Source organism: Ambystoma mexicanum, chromosome 7p, assembly GCF_040938575.1.
Source record: "Ambystoma mexicanum isolate Mex_15411 chromosome 7p, UKY_AmexF1_1, whole genome shotgun sequence".
NCBI classification, from domain to species: Eukaryota; Metazoa; Chordata; class Amphibia; order Caudata; family Ambystomatidae; genus Ambystoma; species Ambystoma mexicanum.
Window position 1 is genome coordinate 71,471,210 of NC_090939.1, and position 9,965 is coordinate 71,481,174.

Genomic DNA, 9,965 nt, shown 5'->3' on the forward strand with positions numbered 1-9,965 from the left:
TACTCCTTCCAGATCGACGCCCAGATTCCCCATCCATCCATCCAATTCGACACCCTGATGCCCCCTTACTCCATCCAGATCCAAACCAAGGTGCCCCCATCCATCCCCCCAGATCCACACCTACATGCCTAATGCCTTCCTCCAGATCTGCACCCATGGCCCCATCCCTCCCTCCAGATACACACCGAAGTGTCCTCTCCTCTCCCTCAAGATCGGCACTCTGGTGCCCCATCCCTCCCTCCAAATCCATACCCAGAGCCCCATCCCTCCCTCTAGATCAGGCGTGTCCAACCTTTCTGAATGTGGGGCCAAAGCATTAACTTTTTGTCACCCAGTGGGCCGGCGAGCCAAAAGTCAACAACCTCACCCAAAGCAGTATATTAAAAAGCGATATTGTGTGACCTTTGACACAATAGCATCACAGGCAGTGATAGCCATGCTGTCCCAAAGATAGCTTTTGGTGTCATGGGCAGTGATCAAAGGTTAGTTGCTTGTGATTTCTTTCAGTGTCTATGTGTTAATATTTTTCTGAAATAGTGGGGGCGACCGAGCGTAGCGAGGGAGCTATAAGGTTCTAGAGAGGGTTTGGGGGGGTTCCCCCCCAATAATTGTTTTTCAAATATGGGGTTGAAATGGTGCATTTTACAGCAGAAAAAGGGACAAAAAAGCCATAAGGTTGCAATCAGTTCTAAAGGGGAACATGAAAATTCCATGTCACCAACAGCAGAAAAGAACATTTTACAACACAACACATTTTAATGATCAATGTGTCCACAGTGTGAGACAGCACTGTCACTGATGTAACACATTGTCATGCTGGTTGTACCCAAAATATGCCTCTGTAGCAACATGTCTATGCTGGCTGTTCCCAATTTAGGCCAGCATTGTCCTGTACAAAGCATGATTGATGCTGCCTGAGCATGTGCAGTGTGCCCAATACATATGGTAGCTTATCTCTGTAATACACATTACTTCTGTGGTGATGAAAGAAGCATAATTCAATTCAACAGATAAAATGTGGAAAAGCGATCACCCAAAGGTGAACCTAATTGAAGAAACGCAATGTGAGCACAATCTTAAAGTATGCAACCTAGCAGGCCTAGTGCACACTTTACCTTTTCTTTCACCAATAAATCGGGGGGGAGAGCGCGAACGGAGTCCCCCACTACCAGAAATAATACAGTTGTGTATCCCGCATTTGGGAACATAGCAGGGGTCAGCAAATCCGATGTGCAATGGGTAAGCCTCACCCTGGGAGATCTGCCCTTGAGATCAGATTCTCCCCTGCCAGCTAAGTATGAGTTGCATGCAATAGGGCAGGGGTTGGGTCAGTTCTGGGAAGCCCCGCTAAGCGAGGGTGAGAAGGCAGGTCCTGACCCAGCATCAACCCCCGGAAGCTCTGAGCGTCTGCAGAGCTGCCTGTCCCGCGTGTAGGGGGAAGCTCCAGCAGGCAGAGACCAGCAGAAGAGCAGATTGTAGCGCAGTTTCTTTCTCCCATCAGGCCCTGCTCGGCTCGAGATTTGTATAAAAAGCAGGATGGCTCGAGCAGGCCTGTTGCAGTCTGCCCACTGGCCTGTCGGCCCCACACGGGCCCATGGCCCTCCTGAGCGGAGCTACTCAGCGCTGGCCCCATTGACACCATCATAATCATCCTGGACCTCGACGCTCCACCACCCCTGAATCTCAGAGTTATGCTCAATGACAATGCTGAAGCTTTGACATCTTTGCAGTAACCATATGACATGTTGTGTCAGCCAGGCCTGCACAGCGCCAAAGGCAAGTATTCCCTTGTCCGGGCCCAGAGGTCACTGAGTCTTCCAGTGCCATCCACTTGGCACGGCCTACTGTTCCCAGTGTTTTCTACCCGCAAATCAGCACCACTGCCAAACAGAACTGCATCATTGGGGCCCATCGCTGCTGCTCTCCGACTTGACCCCAGCCAAGCACAAAGGCACCCATGCTTCTGGTCTGATGCTGAAAAGCCTGGCTCTGCTGAGATCCGAAAGACAAGAACTAAGGTATTTTGGGAACATAGTACTATTGTTTTTTGTGTTGCAACTGTATCAGCTCACACCTCTCCTGAAGGGTATAGGCTGCCCTCAGACTGCGCTACCAAAAGAGTGAAAATAAGTTATACCTGTTGTGCTTGCCTGTTTCACTTTTATGATTGGGATCCCTGCTGCATGGGTATTAAGCGCGTTATAAATAACCTATCATATCAGATCATTTCATAGATCACAGATCAAGATAATAAGCAACTTCCAGAAACTTTGGCAGGTGGTCCACTGAGACCTATTTGCAGGTTGCAGTGTGTTATTGGGGCACTACTAGGGTAACATATTGTGCTGTACATGTGGTATTCACCATGCTTTGATACCACACTGGCCACATCTATAATGTCCAATGTACATGGTATAATGCATGGACATTTTCATCAATCCGCACTGTGCTTAGAGGTAAACGTAACTGAGCTCCCGCTGTTCTTCTTTGTCTCGAGACGAGGAAAAAAAGCACTGCAAAGGTTAAGTTTCTCAGTTGATAAAGGTTCATCTTCGGTGACATTCGCAATTCAAAAGAACGATTTTTGGGGCAGACAGGCTGTGTTGCCGCAACCCCTGCTAAACATATGTCCAGAGATGACAAACCTTGAAAGTAACTCCGCACAATGGCCCTCTGAGCAGCGGCCCACGGCTAATCAGGGGTTCAGGAATCCGCTGTGCTGCCCACGCCGAGAGGAACTCCTGCACAGCACCTGTCCACATAATCCTTCGCCCGGGCCAGCACTCTCTTCTCCTCTCTTCGCCACCTCCTCCCTTCATCTCGGCTCGCCTTTTGCCCCTCAGAGCACCAACAACCTTGCTCTAGATCCACACCCAGATGCCCCACCCTCCCTCCTGATCCACACCCAGGTGCCTCATGCCTCCATCCAGATCTACACCCAGAGCCCCATCCCTCCCTCCAGAGCCACACACAGATGCCCCATTGTTCCCTCCAGATATACACCCAGATGCCTCATGCATCCCTCCAGACCCAGAGCCCCATCCCTCCTGCCAGAGCCACACCTAGATGCCCCTTCCCTCTTTCCTGATCTACACACCAAGCCCCATCTCTCCCTCCAGACTCCCACCCAGATGCCTTATCCCTCCCGCCAGATCCACACCCAGAACCCCATCCCTCCCTCTAGAGCCACACACAGATGCCCCATCCCTCCCTCCAAATCTATACCCAGATGCCTCATCCCTACCTCCAGATCCACTTCCAGATGCCTCATCCCTTCCTCCAGATCCACACCTAGATGCCTCATCGCTTCCTCTAGATCCACACCCAGATGTCTCATCCCTTCCTCCAGATCCATACCAAGGTGCCCCCATCCCTCTCATCACTATCCACACTGTGGTGCCCCCATTCCTACCTCCAGATCCACACCAGATGCCCCATCACTCCATCCAGATCCACACGCAGATGACCCATCCCTCCATCCCACAAGCTCCACACCCAGATGCCCCATCCATCCACATCCACACGATGTTGCCTCATTACTCATTCCCGATCCAAACGAAGGTGCCCTCATCCATTTCTTCAGATTCACACCTAGATGCCCCACATCCTCCCTCCAGATCCACACCCAGACACCCCATCCCTCCCTCCAGGTGCCCCATCCATCCCTCCAAATCCACACCCAGATGCCTCCCTCCAGATCCACGCCCAGTTGCCCATCCCTCCCTCCAGCTCCACGCCCAGTTGCCGATCCCTCCCTCCAGAGCCACGCACAGATGCCCCATCCCGCCCTCCAGATCTATACCCAGATGCCTCATCCCTCCCTCCAGATCCACACCCAGATGTCCCATTCCTCCCTCCAGATCCACACCCGGATGTCCCATTCCTCCCTCCAGATCCACACCCAGGTGCCCCATCCATCACTCCAGATTCACACCCAAATGCCTCCCTCCAGATCCACGCCCAGGTGCCTCATGCCTCCCTCCAGCTCCACACTCAGATACCTCATCCTCCCTCCAGATCCACATCTACATGCCTCATCCCTTCCTCCAGATCCATACCAAGGTGCACCCATCCCTCTCTTCAATATCCACACCCAGGTGCCCCCATTCTTATCTCCAGATCCACATGCAGATGCCCCATCCCTTCCTCCAGATCCACAGCCAGAGTCCCATCCTTCCCTCCAGATCCGCACCCAGATGCCTCATCACTCCCATGAGCTCCACAACTAGGTGCCCCATCATCCCTCCAGATCCACGCCCAGGTGCCTCATGCCTCCCTCCAGCTCCATGCCCAGGTGCCCCATCCCTCCCTCCAGCTCCACACCCTACGTTCCTCCCTCTCTCCAGATGTGTTATGCCTCCCTCTAAATCCTACCCCAGGTGCCCTCATTCCTCCCTCCAGATCTACACCCAGGTGCCCCCACCCCATACCTCCCTCCAGATCCAGACTAAGATGTACCCCACCAACCCCCTCTAGGGACCCCATTCTAGACACCTGTTAGCCCACAGACCCCCTCTTCGTTACATTACCATTCCGTTAACTCTTCATGAATCATCATATTCCCCTCTAAATTAGGCCATATTCCCCATCTCCGTTTTTTTTTCTTGCCCTATGCCCCCACATTAGCAGCTTACAGAATGCACGATTCCCCTCCTGCCAGTTGCATCCTCTTGAGATGACCTATGACGTAATATGTTCAAAAGTCACGTGACAAGGAGGTGTTGAAGAGCATTGCTATGGCCTATTCTTGGATGAGAATGAATGTTTACTTGCGGTTCAATAAACAGAATACAACGCTCTGCCTCCTTCTCATCACATGACTTGGAGGAGAAATAAACATACGTTGTGCACAATTTACACGTACCCTCTTTGTCCGTGTGAACTGTGCAGAATGTGTGCTATTCATCCTTTGTCCTTACAAATAGCATACATTCTGCACAATGTGCACTTACCCTCTTGTCCTTGTAAATTGTGCAGAAAGTGTGCCATTTATCCTTCGTCCGTGTGAATGGACACTCACTTAGTTAAAAGGTGATGCTGGGATTTAAGCCCAGTGTGCAATTCCTGTACTTGATCCAACTATTTTCCAGTTCGTGTAACCAGGTGCAAATATTTGTGAATCTTTGACTTTCATGTACTAAAATAACACCCTGTTTTGTAGACATGACATAGAAAGTGCACAATCAAGTAATAACCCAAAATTTACGGGAAAAGGAAGTATAGAAGTACCAGAATACTAATGAATGCAAGCCTAAAACTCTCACCCGGGTTTATGCATTGTACTTTAAAGCTTTAAAGCTTTAAATACACCCAACATAGACACTTGTTATTTATGATGTGCAGAAGAACATTAGAAATTGTACAAAAATGTATGCATTTTTTTATCAGCCTGAAAACAACCTATGACAGGCCTATGGCAATGAGTCGTCTCTTTTCTGTCTAGGACCCCTTCCACTCAAATGGCCTGCATGAAAGCAAAGACCAAGAAAGACCAGATAAATTGCCTGAACAATTCCACCTGATCACTGTATCATCCAGTGGCAATTTATGTATTTATTTTATTTACGTATTGGTTATTTATAAGGTGCTTGTACAACAAGACAGTGGGGGTCATTACGACCTGGGCGCAAAGGGATACCGGGCACCGGTAATGACACCGGTGCCGGTAATCCCTTTGCGCCCTATTACGAGGTCCCTTTGCGGGTCCCTCCGTTAACGCCTGGTTATGGACAGGACCCACAAAGGGATACCAGGCTCAATAACAGTACCACAATTTGCGGTACCGTTATTGCCGCCTTCCCATTGAGCCCTATGGGGGCTCAAATGGGAATGGGGAATGGCTCTGGTGAACGGGGAATTACCGGTCCCGCCGACCTCGGACTGGACCGGTAATTAAGCCCTTCACCAGACCGGAGTCGGACCGATTTTGGAGGCAGCCATGGCGCTAAAGTTTCAAAGCGCCACAAGGCAAAAAGGGAAGGGAACAAGGGAGTAAATAAACAATGGAAAAGAGAATGAATAAATAATAAGGCAAACAGTGGTCCTACTAGGCCTGTGACATTCAGAACGTGCAAGTGCAGTGAGAGAGGAGAGGAGAGGGGGAGGGTGGTAAGTGCTATTAGGGCCCCCCCAGTGGGGAAGTGCAAGAGGTGCATGTTGAGGGTGGCAACAGGTAAGTACATGGGTGGAGGCGTTCTGAGGGAAGTCAACTGCCCAACAGGTAAGTGCATTGTGAAGACAATCCAGCCAAGGCAGGTGTGGGCCAGAGGGCATTGAAGGGGGATTGGGGGGTGCTGGTGGCACCTGAGCAGAACCACCCGACTGGTGGATGTGGCGCAGAGTGCAATGCAGGGGGGGTGCTGGCGGACATTGGGCAGAAGGTCAGGACCCTATTGGACTCTTCAGGGACAGGGCTGCCAATCTCAGCAACAGAGGGGATGGTTAGCACGAGAGGGGGAGAGGGAAGGAGGAGAAGAAGGGAAAGGTATTAGGTTGTTTGCAGAACGTGAGGTGGTCCGGTTCAAGACGGAGAGAGAGAGGGAGACTGTTCCAGAGGAGGGAGCCAGCTGAGGAGAGAGATCTGGACCAGCCTGCTTGGAGAAACGATTGATCAGCAGAGAATTGGAGCCAGAAGATCGAAGGGATCTAGAAGGAGAGTATTTAGTAAGAGAGAGTTGCAGGTAGCATGTCCCCAGGACCCAGACGGCCTTGTGGATGATGCAAAGGGTCTTGAATTGCAACAACCGGGAGCCAGTGGAGGGATTTTAGGGCTGGAGAGATACGGCCCCGGGGCTTGAGGCCAAGGATAAGTCTTGCAGCCCTTTTCTGGATTAGTTGAAGAGGATGGAGCGAAGAAAGAGGCAGGTTGAGGAAGACGGTGTTAACAGTAATCTAACCTGGAGAGGACCAGAGCTCTAGAGACATTGAGCTTCTGGGGGAAGGTGAGGAAAGGGAGAATGTCTCCAAGGAGGTGAAGTTGAAAGTGGGCCTTCTTGGCAAGGTCCAAGATTTGAGCAGTAAAGGAGAGCGAGGAGTCGAAGATGACCCCAGGGCTTCTGGCCTCAGTGGAAGGAGGGGGAGGGAAGCCCATTGAGGACGGCCAGAGTGCAGGAGGGAAACGGGAAGCAGGAGTCCTGATAGGAAAGATCTCTGTCTTACTGGCATTCAGACAGAGATCATTGGAGGTGCACCAAGACTGAATAGCAGACAGGCAGTCAGGGATGATAGAGGAGGAGGAGGAAAAGGGGAGCTTGGAGAAGAGTTGTGTCATCTGCGTAACACTGAAAATGAGGAGAGAAGACAGAGATCAGGTGAGCAAGGGGTGCAAGGTAGATGTTGAAAAGTCAAGGCAATAAGATAGAGCCCTGGGCAACACCACATGTAGAGAGAGTGATGGAGGAGGAGAAGGAGCTCAGGAGCACCTGGGAAGGGTGGTCAGTGAGGAAGGAGGTCAACCAATCCAGTTGCAGGTCTAAGATACCAAGAGTATCTTGGAGCCGCTTTATGAGGATAGAATGGTTGACCATGTCAAAGGCAGAAGGGAGGTCACGGAGAATGAGAATAGCAGGAGGGTTAGAGTTGAGATTTGCGAGTAGTTCTTCACGGGTATTCAGGAGAGCGCTTTCCATGCCTCTGAATGCTCAGAATCCAGATCGATGGTCATGTAAACAACCAGCAAGCTCAGTGTGTTGGGTCAGTTGGGGAAGACCAACTTCTCCAGAAGTTTCCCAATGAAGAGTATAGTAGAGATAGGGCAGCAGTTAGGTGGACATGAGGTGCTGGCTGAAGGCTTTTTTAGGTGGAGGTGCACAAGGGAGTGCTTGAGAGGGGAAGCGAAAGAGCCAGATGCTAAAGAGTGGTTGCAGAGGTCAGCAAGAGCTGGGGTGGGGGAAGAGATGTTGTCCTTAATGGATCTAGAAGAACAGGGAGACAGCTGTTTGGATGAGAGCTTCATAGAGCGGACAACTCTAGAGATCTCATCAGTAGTGATAGGTGAGAAGTAGGAGAGGGTGGGTGGTGAAGGAAGATAGACCAAAGGAGTCAGGGGGACATGGGGAGGAATGAAGGAAGGGGAGGAAGAGAGAGGGAGGCCAGCATGTCCTGAGTTTTAGAGGTGAAATGAGAGGCCAGTACAGCACAGAGGGCCTGAGAAGGAAGTGGCAAAGTGGTGACTGCAGATAGAGTGACTAGTTCCTTGCAGATATTGAAGAGTTCAGCTCTGTTAGGTGCTCCAGAGATACCAGGGCTGATGTGGGCCCTCTTCTTGGAGCGGATAGAGAGACAGTATTTCCTTTGGAGTAGGTGACAGGCCAGTTTTTTTTTTAGAAGATGAGCCTAAGATCTGCCACTTCCGATTGGCAACTCTGAAGTTGCGTTTCAGAGCGGCTAGATCGGAGTTGTAGCAACAGTTACGCTTGTAGGCAGGTTTCAGGAGGATACTCATGACAGGGGCAAGAATGTCAAGAGTGTTAGTGATAGCAAGATGAAGATTTGCAGGGACGGGATCAGTGGGGAGTCAAGAGGAGGGGAAGGAGGAGGGATGAAGGTGGAGTAAAACTCAGAAGCTGACACTCATTTCATTGGATGGTTGATCGCGAAGGAGGCTGGCAGTGCTGGTAGTGGCTCAGTCAGGAAGCTGAGAGGTCCCAGATGAGGAGAGGAGGGAGTGGTCAAACCTGGAGAGAGGGATAGTGGGAGGGTTAGAGAGTGGGCGATCAGTGGGGATGAAGGCATCAAGAGTGTGACCGGCAGAGTGGGTAGGGCCGTAGGGGAGAATAGTGAGGTAGAGGGAGGTACAGAGCTCACAGAAGAGTGAAGAGGCAGGAACAGTGGAGTCAAGGTGGATGTTGAAATCTCCAAGGAGGAGCAGTTTAGAGGTGGAGGTCAGAAGAGAGGCAGTGAAGTCAGCCCATTTCGAAAGGAAGACAGACTCAGGTCCAGGGGGTTTGTAGATTATGGCAAGGGTGAGAGAGTCGGAGCGACACCAAGCTTGCAGACTAGACTTTCAAAGGCGTAGTAGGGCTGGGTAGGTATGAGAGAGGGTGTCCAGTCATAATCTCGAAAACAAAATGTCGAATTACAATAATGTCAAAGCAATAATGTCGAAAACAAAAATGTCGATTTTTTTTCTTTTATTTACATGTTTTTTTGAGATTCCGGTGGTGAAAAAAGGGGGTAAAACATAAAAAAGGGGGGGGGTTTGGGGTGGAACCCCCCCATTTCGAATAAAAATCAACAAAAAAAAAGAACTTAAACATTTTTGTTTTTGACTTTAGTTTTTCGAAATTATGACTTTCGACATATTTGTATTCGAGATTATGACTATAAACCATGAGAGAGGTAGGGACACACTCAGGGAAGATCAGGACTACACCACCAGGTCGGTTGGACCGAAGCTTGGAGAGGATAGTGTAGCCGTCAGGAAGAAGGGAGTCAAAAGCAGTGACTGAGCTGGCATTGAACCACACCTCGTGAGAGTGAGGATGTCGAGATCAAAGTCTTCAAGAAGGAGGCAGATATCGGAAGAATGTTTGACAGCAGATCGAGTATTCAGAGTGGCTAAGTGTAGCCGGTCACCACCTTTGAAGGTTTTTTGAAGAGAGCTACAGGGAGGTGGTACACCCGTCGGAGGTGGTGAAGGAGGTGCAAAGAGAGAGGAAAGAGGAGTAGCAGGAGAAGGTAAGAAGTTGATGAGGGCTGGCAAGCGCTGGTCAAAGAGAAAAAGATTGGGTTGAGGACCCTGGGCCATGACAGTGCCATTGCGATAGACATGAATGATGCACCTAGAGGATGAGAAGTACACCAAGAGTACTTCCCATCTAGTGCCGCCATTAATGGGTGAAGAGGAATAAGGGAAAGGGTAAAGATCAGATGGGAGGTCCATAGGTCTAGAGGGGGGACAGAAAAGAAACTATTTCCTTTCAGACTTTGCGGGCGAGTGGGGATAGGTAATAGAGAAGCAGTTG

The 9,965-nt window shown here is 50.4% G+C and overlaps 1 non-coding gene across 1 annotated transcript; it reads right to left on the reverse strand.

Annotated features, from left to right (window-relative positions):
• Window positions 1–1,137: 1,137 nt before the first annotated feature.
• LOC138526623 (U1 spliceosomal RNA) lies at window positions 1,138–1,299 on the reverse strand. The gene has a single exon (XR_011283667.1). It is a non-coding gene; the product is annotated as a U1 spliceosomal RNA (small nuclear RNA).
• Between the last annotated feature and the right edge of the window lie 8,666 nt (window positions 1,300–9,965).